The sequence below is a fragment of the Aotus nancymaae genome, unplaced genomic scaffold (genome assembly GCF_030222135.1).
Source record: "Aotus nancymaae isolate 86718 unplaced genomic scaffold, 86718_ANA_hifiasm-v0.15.2.pri h1tg000040l, whole genome shotgun sequence".
Classification (NCBI taxonomy): Eukaryota; Metazoa; Chordata; class Mammalia; order Primates; family Aotidae; genus Aotus; species Aotus nancymaae.
In genome coordinates, this window is record NW_026988454.1 from 95092106 (window position 1) to 95104617 (window position 12512).

The 12512-nt window shown below is 36.4% G+C and overlaps 1 pseudogene; it reads left to right on the forward strand.

Annotated features, from left to right (window-relative positions):
• Nucleotides 1–531: 531 nt before the first annotated feature.
• Nucleotides 532–724, forward strand: LOC135268425 (small nucleolar RNA U3; annotated as a pseudogene).
• The last annotated feature ends 11788 nt before the right edge of the window (nt 725–12512 follow it).

Below are 12512 nucleotides of genomic sequence, written 5' to 3' on the forward strand. Positions count from 1 at the left end.
GGGTAAGAAGAGCCTGAGACTGCAGCACAACACTGAGAACATTTCAGCTGTGCTGATAAGGAGTCCCCAAGCAAAGACTGCCCATTAGAGGAGTCTTGCATTGGGAAAGAATGAGACACACTCAGTTATTGGCTGGGATTACAAATCCTCATTAGGAATAACCTCATTACGAATGTCATAGTGATGAACCTAAAGAGCCAAGAGCAAGAGGCTGTCAGTCAACTCTGCTCGCTGCAGCAGGGTCTCTCAAAGATCTAAGTGGCATGAGAGAATGGATACGAGGATATGAGAGAATGGATATGAGGATATGGTGTTGAGAATTGTTCACGATAGCAAAGCAACTAGAAACGAACTAAATACCTAAATTAGGGGAAAGGTTGAGAAAATTAAGTCCTATCCACACCATGGATTAATATGTAGTTCATTAAAAAGGGTGAAGTATACCTTATTCTTGATCGACAGGAGTTTCCACATGTTAATGCTAAGAAAGCTAGTGTGTGACAGCATCTTATTTATTAAAAATCAAAGACCCAAACTACACTTTCAGGAATCCTTTCTTCAATTCGTTATTAGAGGTTTCTCTTAACATGTAGAGCACCAGAAACCACCAGGAGGAGACCCAGTCTGCTCTCTCTGGAACATGAAGCCAGCCCTTGGCCTTCATCATTGACAATTGTTCTCTTCCTCAGAAAAAGTGAGAGGGAAAGAAGGAAGTCTGCATGGTTCCCATTAAGAAATAATTTTTTTCTTAAAAATAAAATACCAAAACACACAGTTATATGAGCTTAAAAAAAGTGCACAAGGCTACAGACCAGGCTGCTGGCCTCTGTTATGACTTTTATTGCAGCCTGTCCACATGACAGTCCCCCCACTAGACCAGGAGCCCCTTGAGGATTGCATCCTACAGGCTGCTGGCCTCTGTTATGACTTTTATTGCAGCCTGTCCACAAGACAGTCCTCCCACTAGACCAGGAGCCCCTTGAGGATTGCATCCTACAGGCTGCTGGCCTCTGTTATGACTTTTATTGCAGCCTGTCCACAAGACAGTCCTCCCACTAGACCAGGAGCCCCTTGAGGATTGCATCCTAACATGGTACCTGATGCTTTGTGCTTAATAAATACTTATTGAGTAAGTGAACTTATTGAATAAGTGAGTGAATGAACTACAAGGGAAGTTATAATTAACCAAGTGGAACAGAGATAAGAAGCAGACATAAGAATCTTTTATACCTAGGAGACTGTAACCGGCAATTTGTTATGAATGTAAAATCACATATGTCTTTTATTATTAAATGACTTCCATGTCTCTTTATCAATTATTTTAATGTAAATGTTTCATCCCTCAGTTGTTAATCTACTTTCAAAGCCTAAAAGAAAGTCATCTTTAAGGTACCATAAAATTGTCACAGTACTGAGGATGAAAACGGTACCCACAACTATTTTTTGAAAATAGAATCTTTCATCACTGGGCAGTGCCAGCAATAGATATGCTGTTAGAATTCACTGTAAAGCCAGTGCTAGTGAGTATATAGTTGCAGAGTCAATTCACCTTCATTTCAAATACAGACTATCATCTTTCAGGTATTCCTCCACAAATACTTCTCTGCTGAATCCCAATTAATTGCCAACTTTTACAATCACCTGGCCCCACTAGGCTTCCTTCCTCAAATACACAGCCTTTATCCACTGACTGCAACAGCAGTTAAGAATGTGCATAGGTCACAGGATGACCACAGTTACATCCACTCCCACAGTAAATGTGACAGTTCACGTACCACCAGAGGTTAAGGAAAAAAAATAGACAAAACAACCTTGCTATCAAAAGTCTACACAATGGCAGTCTCATTTGACTAGAAGAAACAAGATGGAAGGTGAGGAAACAATATTAGAACCAGCCCTTCCATGAGGAACAGGTTTGGTAGAAAATGAGTGAAAGCAAGTGAATAGACTTCAGAAGCCTTAAGAGAAGACAGTGAAACAGCCAAAGAGAATATCAAGTTCAGGGAACTCTGTTGGAAGATGATTAAAATGTCAAAAGACAGAATTGAAGAAAGGTAAGTAAAAGGCAGTAAGGAAGCTCAAAGGTCTGGGGTGCGTGTGGTGGTGGTGGGGAGATATTCTGAGATGACCATGTAATATTCTGACATAAGTACTTCTGAACACTTTTTACTTGCAAATGGGTACAAATTACATGCTTCTTAATGATGTTGGCCATATCAGTGTGTGGTGGTGTGAAAAGAAAAATGGAATCAGGGATGTATGGGTTCTGAACATAGCGCTGTCATTAACTACCCCCTGAGCAAGTCATTTAATCCAATAACCCTAAATCTATTCATAATATACAATCTCTAGTTTCTCTAGACCTCTATAAAATGTAAGACCAGATCTCTGTTCCCCAAATCAGAGTCACCAGGGGAAATTGCCAGATCTAAGCTAGAGATTCTACTTTGCTAGATCAGGGGTGAGCTCAGTAAGGTAATATGAATTTTTAGAGTTCCTTCAGTGACTCTGATACTGAGCCAGGTTTGAGAAGCACTGGTCTGTATGATCTTTATGATTCCCTCCAGCTCGAAAATCCCAGAGTGATTCCTGAGTCACCAAAAACAAACTGAGATGTGCTTCCCGTCAAATTGAGTGTTTAATTTACACAAGCCATAGAAGTAACAGAGATTGATTTCATTTTCAAATAGAGTCACTTACCAGACACAGGTATTTTTGTTTATTATTTGTTTGGGGGCTGAGAGGAAGGTGGATTTGGCATGAATCACCTGCCTTTGTGTCAATGCACTCCAAGTCAAGTGATCAGGCTGAGCATAGACTACAAGATCTAGAAAGAATTTATATGTTCCCAAGAGACTAAGTGAAAGCCGTAAGTATAGAGAGAACAAATGTTTTCATTTAATATTAACTTTCCCTTTCAGAGACCCCATTGAGCACTTTGCAATGGGCTGGCACAGGCAATGACACAGACAAGTGAGAATCTGATTATAATAAATATGAGGAAAAAATACCTCATTTAGGACTCCTCTCATCCTTCAGTCCTATTAGTTTCATTTACCAGGAGTATAATATTACTGAGCTCACCCCTTTATTAGAGGCTTCTTAAAACCACAAGTATGAAATTTTAATTTTGCACAGAATATTTGTGTTCTGACTAGATTCAAAAATTCATTTTATAGCTGAAAAACATTGTACTATTTGTGGCCCCTTTAAAATATCTTGAAATCTCCAATTGATTAAAACTATTTAACATTATGCTTCCTTATGATGTCTTGTGCTAGGCTGTAATAATTCATTTTCTCGCAGCTTCCCTAGGACCTCCTGTGATGTTTATGAGCTTGCTACTATGGTGATTTCATTTTCGTTTATAAAAGAATGTGTTACTGCCTAGTCACTCCCATTTTCTAAAAAACCCTTTCTCTTAAATTAGAAACCAGGTATGAATTTTAACCTTTTGGGTCTGTGATAAGTGTTTTAATGGCTTCATTTGACAAACTATGTTATTTCATTGCTTTGATTTATCTAATTTTGTGAAAAACCCACAGAAATAGGGTTGTGGTGAAAACTAAATTAATACTGCCATATATGAACATTTCCCACACTCAGATGACTCCTCAATGGCTCTTCATCTTAATGACACACAATTCTCATACTAGTCCAAAGATCTGGAATGACAAACTATTAGAAGAGGAAGGGATCTTAGCACTTATCAAGTATAACTTCTTACTATTTGGAAATCTATTTATCCATCTATCTATATCTATTTTGAAATATGAGTACTCAGCTTCTGCATGAATTCCTGGGACAGGAGAAAGCCTGTACCAGAGCTGGAAACTCTAAAAATTATTTGGAAACCCCATCATGATATAGAGGTGTTTACTACCAAACTCACAGCTGTGACCTCTACTAATTCACTTCTCCTGACAGCCCTCAAAATGTTTGAAGACAGCTGTGCCTGCAAAAACATCTCAAAGTTGCACATCCCAAGAGGCTGCAGGAAGAAGGCAGATAGTAAGCAGGGCTAACATGCATCTCCCACTTGGATGGTCAGAACAGTGTATGGAGATTCGCACTGTGAACTTTTGTTCTAAGAACTACTACAGGAATGTACCAGGAAAACCAAAAGAATTTCCAGATCCTTTGAAAGAAATGGCATACCACTGCAAACTCAGGCAGAAGAAAAACTGTGAGTTCCCAAAGTGTGAGGGGGGAATAACCTGCCTCCAAACACACATCCCCACTGGGGAATCTGAAAACTCAGATCATGCAAGAAGGATTTAACCCTACCTAGAGCTGAAATGGATTTAGGGAGCTGTGCAAAATATAAAAGGAGAAGCAGCAGACATTCCCCAGCACTAGCCCAGAGGCTGGTAGCCCCACTGGGTGGCTAGACCCAGAAGAGCAATAACAATCACACAATGCAGCTGCCAGGAAACCTCATCCCTAGGGGAAGGGGGAGAACATGAGATCAAGGGATCACCCCATGGGACAAAAGAATAAAACAGTAAGCCTTAAATTCTAGATCTTTCTGTTGGTGGGTAGTTTCTCACAAAAGAGACACAATTGCATTGCTAGGTATGGTAGCGATATAAAAAAAGTGGTACTAAGAAGAAAGCTCATAGTGTTAAAGCCTACATCAAAAAGTCTGAAAAAGCATAAATAGACAACCTAAACTCATATCTCAAGGAACTAGAGAGACAAGAACAAACCGAACCCAAACTCAGCAGAAGAAAAGAAATAACCAAGATCAGAGCAGAACTAAATGAAATTGAAAAAAAATAATATAAAAGATAAATGAAACAAAAAGCTGGTTCTTTGAAAAGATAAAATTGATAGACCATTAGCAAGATTAACCAAGAAAAGAAGGGAGAAGATACAAATAAGCTCAGTAAGAAACAAAATGGGCACTATTACAACCGATACCACAGAAATATAAATGATCATTTAAGGCTGCTATAAATATCTTTACATGCACAACTAGAATATCTAGAGGAGATTGATAAATTCCTGGAAATAAACAGCTCTCCTAGATTAAATCAGGAAGAAATAGAAATGCTGAACAGACCAATAATAACAATTTGCAAGATTGAAATAGTAATTTTAAAAATACCCCCAAAAAAGTCCAGGCCCTAATGGATTCACAACTGAATTACCAGACATTTAAAGAAGATGTTTTATCAATCCTATTGAAAACATTCCAAAAGATAGAGAAAGAAGCAATCCTCCCCAAATCATTTTCTGAAGCTAGTATCACCCTAATACCAAAACCAGAAAAGGACATAACAACAAAAAAAAAACAAAAAGCAAAAAAACAACTACAAACCAATATCCCTGATGAACATAGATGCAAAAATCCTCAATAAAATACTGGCTAACCTAATCTAATAGCATATTAAAAAGATAATACATCAGGATCTAGTGGGTTTCATCCCAGGAATGCAGGGATGGTTTAACATATGCAAGTCAACACATATGATACATCACATAAACAGAATTAAAAATAAAAAACCATATGATCACCTCAATAGATGCAAAAAAAAGCAATTGACAAACTCAAATGCTTTTTGATTTGGGGGACTTGGGAAGGTGGGAGGGGGTGAGGAATAAAAGACTATACATTGGGCATGGTGTACAATGCTTAGGTGATGGGTGCACCCAAATCTCAGAAACCTCCACTAAAGAACTTTTCCATGTAATCAAAAACTGTCTGTGTCCCCAAAACTATTGAAATATATATATTAAGTTGCACATCCCTACTTCCTACTACTGTCCCTCCCTCCCATGACATGGTTTGTCTAGGGCCCTTATCCATTTGTTCTTTTAAATCTCTATTGCAGTTCTGGGATATAGGAATATTTTGTGCTAGAAGGGAAAATATTATCTTTGTATAGAAGTGTTCATTCCTCTTTTAGAGTTTAAAGTTAAATATTTATTATAGAAAAACCACAGATGTGGTTTACACGGTGTAAGTACTCACCTTGGGCTTTTTATTCAGTGGATTACTGCTCTCAAACAAAGACAATGTCATATTTGTCTTTCAATACTCTGCAACTAACTGCCAGCACATGACCATCTAATAAATGTTTGCCTTAACTAATAAAATTTAAGACATCTCAAGTGAACTTCTAGAAACCCTGACACTCTTGATTAATCGCATAATAAACACACCTCTAGTTCAAGTTCTGCAAATGAATTAAAGTCCAGCTATTTGACTAGAACAAAAGGGTCTTGTGGATGCAATGTGGAACTTCTGTTCCCCAGTAATTTCTCTGGTATAATATACATCACTTTGCAGGATAATATCATTTTCAGCATTTTTCTCATTTGTAAAATAGAAGGATCTAATCCAGGAATTATATTTTCATCCCTACTTATAAAACATTACAATAGAAGTATGTTTTCCTTTTAATACCTACTTTTAAAAACCACTATTATTCATTAAAATATTAGCTATTAATAATAATAAATATTTCAATGGGACATCTTGTACCTTGGACACTTTTCAAAGCACCTCCAAAATAAATGACAGTATCATCAGCCATCCTTGTGAGATAGGTAACGTTTGTTTTTTGAGATGGAGTTTCACTCTTTCACCCAGGCTGGAGTGAAGGAGAACCTTCACTCAGTGCAACCTGCACCCCCACCACTGGGTTCAAGCAGTTCTCCCACATCAGCCTCCTGAATAGCTGGGATTACAGGCATGCACTACCATGCCTGGCTAAATTTTTGTAATTTTAGTAGAGAAGGGGTTTTACCATGTTAACCAGGCTGGTCTCAAACTCCTCCTGACCTCAGGTGATCCACCTGCCTTGGCCTCCTGAAGTGCTGGGATTACAGGCATGAGTCACCACAACTGGCCTAGGTATTGTTCTTTAGTCTTTCATTCTTTTATAGAGAGAAATCATAAAAGTTCCTCTTTCTAAAACACATACATTTCAAAAAAAACCAATATAACTTCCTCTACCTAAGGAATATCCCTTTAAGCCACAGTTGTCACATTCCAAACTTGCCTGTCCTTTCTTGGGCTAAGGGCAATGCTAAAGAGAGCTGTACCTCTGAGATCAAGACTTTTTTGTACCCTAATATTTGGGAGCAGTTTAGCCAGCCCCATTTAAATATGAAAGTTTAAATATTCAAATGAGAGAAATAGTAATCCCATTCCTCATTTGTGCAACCAGTTTGTGCAGGTCCCAGAGACCACACTCCATCTTGTCCAACTTTAACAATAAAGTTATGGTAAACTTCGAGTTTCCATAAACCATGGCTCTATTCAAGATATGTCAAGCATATTCTCAAAGTGGAAAGCTACGTGATGAAGCTGCCAAGTAGGGCAACCTGCAGTGACCCCTTTTGCTGATTAGTCCCAGCCTTTGAAATGTGTTACTACGACAAAGACCCCAAAATAAAGTTGCTTGACCCTAACTCCACAACTCCGCAAAAAGTGATGTAGTGGTGTTAGTAGAAACAGAAAAAAAAAAAAAAAAAAAAAATAGCAACCAGGAGTAACTTTCTTACATGACATAACTTCATTCGAGAAATATATATTGTGCTCTCTCCATGTAACAGGCATGAGTAATTTTTAAATATTTAATTTTAAGTGAATTAAATTCCTTTGCATCTTGACTTATAGAATAACATATTTCTGAGAACCAAAAGAGAGTGAAGTTTATTCATCTCAGTAAGTATCAAGCCTGTATTACAGATTGAAGTATCAGCTTTCACTTTTTTTTTTTTTTATTGTTTCTAGTACTTTGTATTTCTTCTTCCTCATCTTAGGTAATCATCTTGACGAAATCTTTGGGCCAAAAAACCTCCCATGTTATGACTTCTATCAGTTGCAGTGTCTGTTGTTTTCATCTGCCTGATGTATTACAACCTGACACTGTTAATTTATTTCATTAAATCTCCTGTATTTCCCTTTAAATGTAACCAGATTTTGAAACTCATTTGAAAACATTTTGAAATAGGTAGTTATTGATAGTAATAAGGGGGTAATAGCCACAAGAACTCCACAGTTCATATCTAAATGCCGATGAAAATATTCTCAGGGGTATGTGCTAAATTAAACCATGTTTCATCAGGCAGACTTCTGCCAATTACATGTCATAGTTTTGTTGACAAGAAGAAATTGTAAATATCACTTAAAGAAAATTATTTGCAGAGGTTGCATTGTTAAATGTAGAATTGTAAATAGCACCTGTTATGTCTTGAATGTTAAAAGAAAAAAGTTTCATATATAAATCAAAAAATATATACAATTTTTTATCTGAATTTGTTTCTATATTATTTACCAAAAAGTAGTAATTTTAAAATGGTATTTGCTTGAGCTCATTACATAGTTACCTGTAGAAAAAAATCAAGTAATCAATTTTAGAAGGCAGAGGAAAGAAAAGAACGGCACAACGTAAAAAGAATCAAATTAATTCATAACAGGAAGTAAAAGCTGACAACCATTACTCTTGCCAAATTGTTTTCCAGACAGGATCTCAAAACAACTGTAAGTTGGCATTATAGTCAACAAAGTTTTGTCCTGAAACTTGTACTTCTTACATTTGTGCCAGTTCTAATGATCATCAGAAGTTTTCTCTATTACAAGAATTATTGCATGGTACAGCCCATCCAGTCTGTAATTACATAATATGTTCATATATTTATGTTTACATATTCAATTAAAAAATGTATATTTATTCTATACTTCCTAAAAGGCTGGCACTTGGCTGGATGCTGGAGTCACATCTGAAGGCAAAGCAGACACCAACTCTGCCCTAATGGATCTTTTAAGCTAGAGGTGCAGTTAAACATTGATCTCACAAATATATCATTGCAACTGCACTTGAGTAGCATGAGGTAAGGTCCAAGGTGTTATGAAAATGTGTACCCAATGAGACTTAATCTGAATCAAGAGAGTGAACAAAGGCTGTCTTATGGGTTTCCAGGGAGATCAAACAGAAGAATGCAAATGAAGTCCTGGTAGCTTGTCTTGTTTTATTTGTTAATGGTCTGACATCCTGACAGATTGAATTTGCTAAATTCAGTGGTATATTATGCTGCACCCATCCCTGGGGGGAGAAAAATATTTTAGCATCAAGGTGCTCTCTTGACCTCTATGCAAAATTATGCCATGGTCCTGATCTCTTCCTTGAGCTAAAATCATGCTAAGTTTCTGTTTTAAATATACCTAGCACATTTTAAAACGGGGTTAAACAGAATGAGAAAAGTAGATGTTGTAAAAATGTCTCTTGTTTTGTGTAATAAAATATTTATTATGATAAATAATCTTGTTTTGAGAAAGTACATCAAAGAGAGACATAATTCACAGATAGCATAGATTTACATATTGCAGAAACAGCATTATTAATGTTACTCATCAAAAGGATGGCTTCTTTTTTGTCATAGATCTATATGCCAAAGTAAAAGTATTTAAATATTTAAAAGATTTCCAGTTCTGCTAAATAGTATTTAGAAGTTTAAAGATAAACTTTTTGAATTTTAAAGATAAACTTATCGTTGTGAAAATACATAAGACCAGTTCACCCTGAAATTTTCTGCATTTGTGAACTGAACCATGCGAATTTAATAGTTTAAATATTTTAGACATCAGAGATGAACCGATATATTTAACTTCCCTTGCCATATACCCTTTGTTGATTACTAAGCAATATTGGTAGCCAGTGCAAAGCTACATGTCCATTCAGAGAAGCATTTTGCCTTGATGGTCTGATGGGTTTAGGCTTGAGGGAATATCTGCACTTTCCTGGTTTTCTTACTTCCCAGGTCCAGTTCTCCTCCCCTTTTCTGTTTCACAATCTTTGCCAGTTACCACATCTTTTCACCTTCCTCCTAACAGGCTCTGAGAGTATGGACTCAACTTCTGGCTAAGACAGGTATCTTCAGCATCCATTCCTGAATGTAAAGAAAAAGGGCTAGAAATTATTTCTCCTTTCCAAGGTCACAAAGCAAAAAAAAAGAAAAAGAAAAATTAGGCAACCTCTGGCAACAGGCAGACTATGCTAATGCAGATCCCAAAATTCTGGATAAAAAATAGTATCACAATAATATCAAATCGCTTAGATGAAAAGAAATCCTCAAATGGCCAGAAAACATACGTGAAATCAAACCAGGATGAAAAAGATGAACTGACGATGTTTGGGGGTTGGGGAAATCATAACGAAATGGGTCATGGTTTTCCCTGGTATTTGTCTTAAATTTCACTTATTTTCATACCAATCAGTATTTTTTTCGGGGGCGAGGGAGACAAAGTGTCGCTCTGCTGCTCAGGCTGGAGTGCAATGGCGTGATCTTTGCTCACTGCAACCTCTGCCTCCCGGGTTCAAGCAATTCTCCTGCCTCAGCCTCCTGAGTAGGCACACACCACCACGCCTGGCTAATTTTTTTGTATTTTAGTAGAAACAGGATTTTACCATATTGCCTAGGCTGCTCTGGAACTCCTGAGCTCAGACAATCCACCCAACTTGGCCTCCCAAAGTGCTAGGATTATGGACATGAGCCACCGTGTCTGGCCTCCAATTAGTATTTTCTATTCTTACAACAAAACCTATTTGTATTTTATGTATACAAATAATTTTTTAAATATCTATTTTTATTACTTTGCACAAGAAATCTATTAATTTTTGCTCTTCTTAAATCTGTTGTAAGAATTAATCAGAAGAAACATGATTCTCAAAAGAGAGATCTTGTAAAGATTTTTATGTAACTAAGTCATTAACTGTTATGCTTAGAAGAAGACACACTTTAATAATCATTAGAACCATACAAAAATACATTAAAATCCACAGGTTCTAATTTCTACTGATTTGACTATAACCCTGGGAAATTCATTTGATATTTCTCTGTCTCAGTTTAGCCATTTGCAAAATCAATTTAATAATATTCTTAATTTACTTTTAATGTCAGTTGGAGACTTAATTAATGTTGATAAACTAATTTTTGTTGGTTAAAAGACTAGATAATTATGCATTACTTTCCTGTTCCTAATTTTGAAAGTATTGTAAGATGTTTAAGTGATTAAGTCTGCAAATTTTTTCATTGACCTTTATTTGAATTTGATTAATTACAACATACTTTAATTTTTAAAACATATATGTGGCTTTTCAAAGTGATAAAACTTTTACCATTTAATAAAGCCAAACTACACCAAAACATCATCTCCTTTCTTTAAAACTCTGTGTATCATTTCTTATATTGCTTTTGCTTTTCATGGTGCTCAAAGCAAGTATATCCAAACTATGTGTGTTCATTTTCAGTTAAAAATATGTATAAATAATTTTGAATGAGCTTTAAATACCGGCTTCATTTATCATATTTCTTTGAACATGGGACGATCGTATTTGTGTGTGTGTATGTTTGTGTGTGTGTGTGTGTGTAGTGGGATAGGGGACTGAGGTATGAGCTCAATGTATGTGTGTTAGAAGTAAACTTCATTACAAATGTAATTGATATAAGTAGATTAAGGTGAACCAAAATAGGACTTGGATGTTTAAGAATCAGAATATATATTTCTTTATCATACCTCTTCTTCTAAAGATTTAACAGAAAAATAATTTTTGTCTGCGTTTTATCATAATGCCACTTTTTCTTAATATTCTAGCCTTCATTTTGCCTAATGCATTTTCTTCACTTTCTTTCTGTCCCCAAATTATCAGAGTTTCTTCTGAGAAAAGGTAATGTGGAGAAAACTGCCCTAAAATTAGCTATATACAAGAGATGACATAAAATATCAGTGCAAAGAAAGATAATAGGAGACCGAGGGGGAGCATGTCAGGTTCGCTGTTCTGGAGCATCTCTCTGCCTTTTTCATAGAGAAAGGCAGAAACTGTCATTCCACTAATGATGATTTTTAGAAGACTTCAGTGTTCTAGGAATGGTGCGGAGGCATATTTGCAAATTCCGCCTTCACTAGCTGAATAGTTGCTTTTTCCACAGGCTTTACACACATTCCATGGGTGAGGACAGCGTGTGTCTCCAGCTCGGTCTATTTAAGAGCATCTGTGCTCATTATTGGCCCAGTCCCTCCGTTCATTTCCTTAGCCATTAACCTAGCTACATGTCCTTTCTCATTAAATCTCTCATCAAAACATTTGTTGGTACTCTGGGAGAAATATAAAGTTTAGTCGGGCCTCAATTATCCACATAAAGGATCTGTGTTGTACATTGCCTTTTATTCTTCCTGTATTAAATCAAAGGGTAAAGGAGGAAGAGTTGTATGATATAATGTTGGAAAGATGTGTTAGAGTCAGATTATGGAAAGCCCCAAATATTGTGCTAAGGAATTTTGTACTTTATGAAGGATAGCAATGGGGAGCTATGGGAGGTGTTTGAGCAGTAGAGTGTAATATTTTAATTATACTTAGAGAGCATACTTAGAATACATTAAAAGGATGGGGGATGAAACCGGGGAAAGAAATCAGGTTATTTTAATCAGTGAAGCAGTGATGAGAGTATAAACTCTCCATTTAAAAAAATGGAGAGTTTTTTTCTCCAAAAAAAAAAAA